Genomic DNA, 7,546 nt, shown 5'->3' with positions numbered 1-7,546 from the left:
CAGAAAGGAGGAGCCGTATGAGATGAAAACCTCATGTACGGTTTTGGAACGGAGATTTTTTGAATAGAATGAACGACCGTAACGGATGTTGGCTCAATCCGAAGGAAATTATGCGGAAGCTTTGCAAAATTATTATGAAGCTACGCGACTAGAAATCGATCCCTATGATCGAAGTTATATACTCTATAACATAGGCCTTATACACACAAGCAATGGAGAGCATACAAAGGCTTTGGAATATTATTTCCGGGCACTAGAACGAAACCCCTTCTTACCGCAAGCTTTTAATAATATGGCCGTGATCTGTCATTACGTGCGACTATCTCCACTATAGAAAGAAAAAAAAAAAGAGAGGATCAAATTTTCTAGTAAATACTAGAAAAAAGGGCTTTCTACATAGGGATCGTAAAAACAACGATTTTTCCCTATCAGCTGTAGGAAGGAAGGACACTTCACGAGAATCAAAAAACGAAGAAAGTATGGCCTATACTACTACTCTATGGATAAAGTTTCTCAAATTGATAGAGAAAGCACCGTAAAGATCAATTAGTGAGCGACTGGGTCGATACAACTAAAAAAAACTGCTTACTTATCCCATGATATGGGGCAAAATTTAGGAATCCGCTTATGTAATAGAGCGATCCACTAAGGGATTAAGCAGCGGTGTAGTATCAGATCCCAAAGATAGTAAGTTCTTTTTTCTTTCTTATGGAAAAAAGTCTTTTTCAAGGATTCTATAGAGATTTCATATATGAAAACGGGATAGTTACCTTTCAGAAAATTTGAACGAAGGCTCTATATCTATCTATGCTTCATTCTTCTGAAGGTGGGAAAAAGATCAAACTGATTATTGATAAAAATTAGGGTTTGAAACTTAGGTAATTAATTTCTTCTGCTTAACCCAAGAACAAATTGGATCGATTTTTGATAAATCGAATTCAGTTAAGATAGGGGAAATTCAGATAGCAATTTCTGAGCCGTATGAGGTAGGAAACTCTCAAGTACGGTTCTAAGGGAAGGAACTTCCTATTCCGACCGAGGAGAACAGGCCATTCTACAGGGTGATTCGGAAATTGCGGAAGCTTGGTTTGATCAAGCTGCTGAATATTGGAAACAAGCTATAGCGCTTACTCCGGGAAATTATATTGAAGCACAGAACTGGTTGAAGATTACGAAGCGCTTTGAATTTGAATAAGACCATGCTCCTTCTTTTTCATAAAATGGGTGGTTTGGTTGTTGATCCATTAATCAAATAAATTAGGTCGTAAGATCGAATCAAGAATTTCATTATATCCATTTCTTATACCTTCTATTTTATATGATATTTCATAAGAATAAACCATAGGGATAGGGTCTAGAATAGAAGTAATAAACTGAATAAAAAGAGGGGGCAATCTAAATATTGCTAATATATTAGGACCATCTTATTAATAATTCTAATGAGTTATCTTGGAATTTAGAATCAAATAAAAAACCCTATATTATGCTCAAGGAAAGTAGATATAGATAGGAGCTTATGCCCTCAAAAAAAAATACACTAGTTTCTTAAATTAAAAATAAAAAAGATTTTTTCTTACGTCGAGAAATATTTGTTTTTCAAGATAAACAATGTCCGTTAGGCACCTAATCTTTATGTCATAATAGACCCGAACACTTGCCTCGGATTGACTTCAATATATAATTGCTCCAGTGAATAACTAAAAAAAAATAGAAGGATGGTAGATAGTAAAGAAAAGAACTAATCACAATATCTATCTTTCAAAATCTATCTTTCAAAATCTATCTTTCAAAATATATATCTTTCAAAGATTCACTAAAAAGACAGTTGGCGGGTCTCTTTGTATGTCTTGTCCGGAAAGAGGAGGACTTAATGATTATTCGTTCGCCGGAACCAGAAGTAAAAATTGTTGTGGATAGGGATCCTGTAAAAACATCTTTTGAGGAATGGGCCAGACCCGGCCATTTCTCAAGAACACTAGCTAAGGGCCCTGATACTACCACTTGGATCTGGAACCTACATGCTGATGCTCACGATTTCGATAGTCATACTGGTGATTTGGAGGAGATTTCTCGAAAAGTCTTTAGTGCTCATTTCGGGCAACTTTCCATTATCTTTCTTTGGTTGAGTGGCATGTACTTTCATGGCGCCCGTTTTTCCAATTATGAAGCATGGCTAAGTGATCCTACTCACATTGGACCCAGTGCTCAGGTAGTTTGGCCTATAGTAGGGCAAGAAATATTGAATGGTGATGTAGGCGGGGGTTTCCGAGGAATCCAAATAACCTCTGGTTTTTTTCAGCTTTGGCGAGCATCTGGAATAACTAGTGAATTACAACTCTATTGTACTGCAATTGGTGCATTGATTTTTGCAGCGTTAATGCTTTTTGCTGGTTGGTTCCATTATCACAAAGCCGCTCCCAAATTGGCCTGGTTCCAAGATGTAGAATCCATGTTGAATCACCACTTAGCGGGATTATTAGGACTTGGGTCTCTTTCTTGGGCGGGGCACCAAATTCATGTATCTTTACCAATTAACCAATTTCTTGACGCTGGGGTGGATCCTAAAGAGATACCACTTCCTCATGAATTTATCTTGAATCGGGACCTTTTGGCTCAACTTTATCCTAGTTTTGCCGAAGGAGCAACCCCTTTTTTCACTTTAAATTGGTCCAAATACGCAGAATTTCTGACTTTTCGCGGAGGACTAGATCCAGTAACCGGTGGTCTCTGGCTGACCGATATTGCGCACCATCATTTAGCTATTGCTATTCTTTTCCTAATCGCAGGTCATATGTATAGGACCAATTGGGGTATTGGCCATGGACTTAAAGATATTTTGGAGGCTCACAAGGGCCCATTTACAGGACAAGGCCATAAGGGTCTTTATGAAATCTTAACAACGTCATGGCATGCTCAATTATCTCTTAACCTAGCTATGCTAGGCTCTACAACCATTGTTGTAGCTCATCATATGTATTCTATGCCTCCCTATCCATACCTAGCTACTGACTATGGTACACAACTTTCCTTGTTCACACACCACATGTGGATTGGCGGATTTCTAATAGTCGGTGCTGCTGCACATGCAGCAATTTTTATGGTAAGAGACTATGATCCAACTACTCGATACAACGATCTATTAGATCGCGTCCTTAGACACCGCGATGCAATCATATCCCACCTTAACTGGGTATGTATATTTCTAGGTTTTCACAGTTTTGGCTTGTACATTCATAATGATACCATGAGTGCTTTAGGCCGTCCACAAGATATGTTTTCGGATACTGCCATACAATTACAACCTATCTTTGCTCAATGGGTACAAAATATCCATGCTACTGCGCCTGGCGTAACAGCTCCTGGTGCAACAACAAGTACTAGCTTAACGTGGGGAGGCGGCGAGTTAGTAGCAGTAGGTGGCAAAGTGGCTTTGTTACCTATTCCATTAGGAACCGCAGATTTTTTAGTCCATCACATTCATGCATTTACCATACATGTGACTGTATTAATACTTTTGAAAGGTGTTTTATTTGCTCGGAGTTCCCGTTTGATACCCGATAAAGCAAATCTAGGTTTTCGCTTTCCTTGCGATGGGCCTGGCCGAGGGGGAACATGTCAAGTATCCGCCTGGGATCATGTTTTCTTAGGTTTATTCTGGATGTACAATGCAATTTCGGTAGTCATTTTCCATTTCAGTTGGAAAATGCAGTCGGATGTTTGGGGTACTATAAGTGATCAAGGGGTGGTAACTCATATTACAGGGGGAAACTTTGCACAGAGTTCCATTACGATTAATGGGTGGCTTCGAGATTTCTTGTGGGCACAGGCATCGCAAGTCATTCAGTCTTATGGTTCTTCATTATCTGCATATGGTCTTTTTTTCTTAGGTGCTCATTTTGTCTGGGCCTTCAGTTTAATGTTTTTATTCAGCGGCCGTGGTTATTGGCAAGAACTCATTGAATCTATCGTTTGGGCTCATAACAAATTAAAAGTTGCTCCTGCTACTCAGCCTAGAGCCTTGAGCATTATACAAGGACGCGCTGTAGGAGTAACCCATTACCTTCTGGGTGGAATTGCCACGACATGGGCATTCTTCTTAGCGAGAATTATTGCAGTAGGATAGTGGCTAGGAGGATTTGAAAGGCATTATGGAATTAAGATTTCCCAGGTTTAGCCAAGGCTTAGCTCAGGACCCCACTACTCGTCGTATTTGGTTTGGTATTGCTACCGCACATGATTTCGAAAGTCATGATGATATTACTGAAGAACGTCTTTATCAGAACATTTTTGCTTCTCACTTTGGGCAATTAGCAATAATCTTTCTATGGACGTCCGGAAATCTGTTTCATGTAGCTTGGCAAGGAAATTTTGAATCATGGATACAGGATCCTTTACACGTAAGACCTATTGCTCATGCGATTTGGGATCCTCATTTTGGTCAACCCGCTGTGGAAGCCTTTACTCGAGGAGGTGCTGCTGGTCCAGTGAATATTGCTTATTCTGGAGTTTATCAGTGGTGGTATACAATAGGATTACGCACCAATGAGGATCTTTATACTGGAGCTCTTTTTCTATTATTTCTTTCTACGCTGTCCTTAATAGCGGGTTGGTTACATCTACAACCCAAATGGAAACCAAGCCTTTCGTGGTTCAAAAACGCGGAATCTCGTCTCAATCATCATTTGTCAGGACTTTTCGGGGTAAGTTCTTTGGCTTGGACAGGACATTTAGTTCATGTTGCTATTCCCGCATCCAGGGGGGAGTACGTTCGATGGAATAATTTCTTAGATGTATTACCCTATCCCCAGGGGTTGGGACCCCTTTTGACGGGTCAATGGAATCTTTATGCCCAAAACCCTGATTCGAGTAATCATTTATTTGGTACCGCTCAAGGAGCGGGAACTGCCATTCTAACTCTTCTTGGGGGATTCCACCCACAAACGCAAAGTTTGTGGCTGACCGATATGGCTCACCATCATTTAGCTATTGCATTTATTTTTCTCATTGCCGGTCACATGTATCGAACTAACTTCGGAATTGGGCACAGTATTAAAGATCTTTTAGAAGCGCATACTCCTCCGGGGGGTCGATTAGGGCGTGGGCATAAGGGCCTTTATGACACAATCAACAATTCGATTCATTTTCAGTTAGGTCTTGCTCTAGCTTCTTTAGGGGTTATTACTTCCTTAGTAGCTCAACATATGTACTCTTTACCTCCTTATGCATTCATAGCACAAGACTTTACTACTCAAGCTGCTTTATATACTCATCACCAATATATTGCAGGGTTCATCATGACAGGGGCTTTTGCTCATGGAGCTATTTTTTTCATTAGGGATTACAATCCGGAACAGAATGAGGATAATGTATTGGCAAGAATGTTAGACCATAAAGAAGCTATCATATCTCATTTAAGTTGGGCTAGCCTCTTTCTAGGATTCCATACCTTGGGCCTTTATGTTCATAACGACGTCATGCTTGCTTTTGGTACTCCAGAAAAGCAAATCTTGATCGAACCTATATTTGCCCAATGGATACAATCTGCTCATGGCAAGACGACATATGGGTTCGATATACTCTTATCTTCAACGAATGGCCCCGCTTTCAATGCGGGTCGAAGCCTATGGTTGCCCGGATGGTTGAATGCTGTTAATGAGAATAGTAATTCGCTTTTCTTAACAATAGGACCTGGGGATTTCTTGGTTCATCATGCTATTGCTCTAGGTTTGCATACAACTACATTGATTTTAGTAAAGGGCGCTTTAGATGCACGCGGTTCCAAATTAATGCCAGATAAAAAGGATTTTGGATATAGTTTTCCTTGTGACGGCCCAGGGCGCGGCGGTACTTGTGATATTTCTGCTTGGGACGCATTTTATTTGGCAGTTTTCTGGATGTTAAATACCATTGGGTGGGTTACTTTTTATTGGCATTGGAAACATATCACATTATGGCAGGGCAACGTTTCACAATTTAATGAATCCTCCACTTATTTGATGGGATGGTTAAGAGATTACCTATGGTTAAACTCTTCACAACTTATCAATGGATATAATCCTTTTGGGATGAATAGTTTATCGGTATGGGCGTGGATGTTCTTATTTGGACATCTTGTTTGGGCTACTGGATTTATGTTCTTAATTTCCTGGCGGGGGTATTGGCAGGAATTAATTGAGACTTTAGCATGGGCTCATGAACGCACACCTTTAGCTAATTTAATTCGCTGGAGAGATAAGCCCGTGGCTCTTTCCATTGTGCAAGCAAGATTGGTTGGATTAGCTCACTTTTCCGTGGGTTATATATTCACTTATGCAGCTTTCTTGATTGCCTCAACATCAGGCAAGTTTGGTTAATTTAGTTTGTTTTTTTGTACTGTATCAGCACCTAGTTCATTACTCTTGATAGAGAGGGAGGATCTGCCTTTTTAGATTTCTTTTTCTATTTATTTTTCCATCTAGGATTAGAACCGTATACTTGGTAATAATAGCAACGACACATTATGGCAAAAAAAAGTTTGATTCAGAGGGAGAAGAAGCGGCAGAAATTAGAACAGAAATATCATTTGATTCGTCAATCTTTAAAAAAAAAGATAAGAAGCAAAGTTTCTCCCTTGAGTTTGAGTGAAAAAACGAAAATGCGAGAAAAATTGCAATCCCTACCGCGTAATAGTGCACCTACACGCCTTCATCGACGTTGTTTTTTGACCGGAAGACCTAGAGCTAACTATCGACATTTTGGGCTATCCGGACACGTACTTCGAGAAATGGTTTATGAGTGTTTGTTACCGGGTGCAACAAGATCCAGTTGGTAAGGATAAAATACCCTTTCGTATTTGTATGGATTTCTGGAATTGATAATCATAGAGGAGCCCTCTTTACCATTCTGTATAAATGGACTATTCTATTTGTATAGATATTGGTAGAGGGGCGTATCCAACCCTCTTTTATCCACTAGTTACCCCTCTTTAGTTTAAGAGTATAGAGCAGTTTGGTAGCTCATAAGGCTCATAACCTTGGGGTTGCGGGTTCGATTCCCACTACCGGCTCCATACTCCTTCTTTATGATATATGCATGATATAATATATACATCATGCATTTGTATCTGGATTTTTTGATTTCCTAAAAGAGTTTTGGTCTAACAGTTTTTTCTCGGAAGAAGCAAAAAAATAAAAGAAAGAATAAAATATGAAAGAAAAGCGTCCATTGTCTAATGGATAGGACAGAGGTCTTCTAAACCTTTGGTATAGGTTCAAATCCTATTGGACGCAATCTTATTTCTATCTATTCTTTAAATAACTATACTAAACTAAAAACAAAGAAAACTTTTTTGCATGATTCAAATGAAAAAGCTTTCTCAACGATTCCTATTCTACTAACAAGAGTAGACATGCAAAATTTATTTGTTACTGAAGAGAAAACCGTTCCAGCTGTTCCTGAATAGCTTCCTTCAAAAGGATTTCCGCTTGCTCGGTGAATGTCTTGCTAGAAGATATAATTTCTTGGAATTGAGGTTTAGTATCTTTTAGATGTTTACGTAACTCATCCA

The 7,546-nt window shown here is 39.3% G+C and overlaps 1 non-coding gene across 1 annotated transcript; it reads left to right on the top strand.

The window, feature by feature from the left end:
* The first annotated feature begins 7,196 nt into the window (after nucleotides 1-7,196).
* Nucleotides 7,197-7,268, top strand: TRNAR-UCU (transfer RNA arginine (anticodon UCU)). Its single transcript has one exon. It is a non-coding gene; the product is annotated as a tRNA-Arg (tRNA).
* The last annotated feature ends 278 nt before the right edge of the window (nucleotides 7,269-7,546 follow it).

This window comes from Aegilops tauschii, unplaced genomic scaffold (assembly GCF_002575655.3).
Source record: "Aegilops tauschii subsp. strangulata cultivar AL8/78 unplaced genomic scaffold, Aet v6.0 ptg000492l_obj, whole genome shotgun sequence".
NCBI classification, from domain to species: domain Eukaryota; kingdom Viridiplantae; phylum Streptophyta; class Magnoliopsida; order Poales; family Poaceae; genus Aegilops; species Aegilops tauschii.
This window is presented reverse-complemented; position numbering and strand designations above follow the sequence as displayed.